The sequence below is a fragment of the Asparagus officinalis genome, chromosome 3, assembly GCF_001876935.1.
Source record: "Asparagus officinalis chromosome 3, Aspof.V1, whole genome shotgun sequence".
Classification (NCBI taxonomy): domain Eukaryota; kingdom Viridiplantae; phylum Streptophyta; class Magnoliopsida; order Asparagales; family Asparagaceae; genus Asparagus; species Asparagus officinalis.
The window spans coordinates 15,254,618-15,256,497 of record NC_033796.1 but is presented as its reverse complement, the minus strand read 5'-3'; positions in this window follow the sequence as shown (position 1 = coordinate 15,256,497).

The following is a 1,880-nucleotide window of genomic DNA, read 5'->3' as shown; positions in this document are numbered from 1 at the left end:
TCCATATAAAGCATAGAATTTCAAACCCGAAAACTCCAAACAAATCTAATTAAATATGAAATGTTTCTTTACAAAAAACAAAAGAATACTTCTAACTATTCGACATAGCTCAAAATTTCTTCCACCCAAAATCTGAATTGGACTTTATTAAGTTTGGGCTAGTTTGTAGTTTTGTGGATTGTTGTGGAGGTTGTTTTAATTTTCAATTTATTAAAGATATTAAAAAACATGTTTAATAAAATCTTAAATAATATTCTAGAGATGATTACCTAGAGATGATTTATCTTAGTAGATGTTTCACTTAGAAAAAATGTTGCAGGTAGCACCCCACTCACTCAAGAATTGAGAGGGTGTAAATTTTAGGGTGTCAAAGTGACAAAAAAACTTTGGGCATTAAAAATAAAATGGTGTAAACTTTAGATTATTAAAATGCAAATAACCCTTTCGTTGAACAAGGTGATAAATCATAAATGAGGGGTATTTAGGTCATTAAGGGACCAAATTGCAATAGCCCTTAGGACTTGAGAGACTAATGAGCAATTATTGTGATTTGAGGGGCTAATATGGAATTACTAAAGATTTGAGGGATTAATATCTATATAACCAAAGCTACACTTTACATACATTGAGCAAGTAATGAGAATCATCAACAATATGTCCGAAGGATGCTAAGGAAAATTTTCTAAATTTTAAAGCATTAAACGCCAACAAACAATCTAAATTAACAACAAAATTTAAGTAATTGCATCACATGCAACCTATAATTCATGTTGAGTCACTAACAATTTGTATACAATACGTTAAAAAATGCTGATTAAGAGGGCCAGAAAGGACACAAAGAACTCCAGTAGTCTCTCTATAAGGGAAAATTTTCAAAACAATCCCATTTACAAAAATATTTCAAAAAATGACCCTTTTTAACAATATTCGTCAAAACCGACCTAGTTTCAGCCGTCAGACTGAAACTAGATCGGTTTTGACGAAAAAATATGAAACTTCACGGGACTTCAGGATTTGAAGTCCCGTGAAGTTTCATAATTCAAAACAACTTCAAAGCTGAAACAAACTTCACGCGATTTAAGTCCCGTAAAGTTTAGCAGCTTAATTAAATGGATGTTAAACTTCACGGGACTTCAAGTCCCGTGAAATTTAGGAACTTCTTTCGTCAAAACCGACCTAGTTTCAACCATCGCAGTTTCTACCCGATGGTTGAAACTAGGTCGGTTTTGATAAATATTGTTGAAACATGTCTTGTTGAAAGTATTTTTGAAGTGTCGGTTTTGAAAATTTGTCCCTCTATAACCAACATGAAATAGCATTGGCATATAAAAGTGTGCAAAACAAGCACGAAAACAATAAAAAAACTTATAATCGACTTACTTATACGTAGAAAATGTTGAAAATAAAAGTAAAATGAAATGGAATATTCTCTTAATATTCACTACCATCTTGATTGTCGAGAAGTTCTGCAGTTAGTTATGTAGGTAAATAGTAGTGGTTGATTCAATTGGGCTGACAACTAAATATTTTTGTTATTATTTATATAAACAAGATCATGCATGGGTCTCAATGAGTCAAGAATATTATTAGAGCAGCGTAGAGAATCTCTACCACACATAAAAAGCTCAAAGTGAAATTAATTAAATAAAATAATGGAGTATCATCTATAAATTAAATTTAGGTAACTTCATAAACTAAACTGAAATGCTTCGTAGGATCTGAGGAACTAAATAGAAATTTTAATGATTTGAAAATCTACTTTTAAAATATGAAAGATTTAAGAGATCAATCTCAAAACCCCAAAAAAAAAGTTCCTTTATGTGTGTACCCATTAATTCATGTGTATTTGCAAAATTATCCCTTAATCTCACTATTTGCAA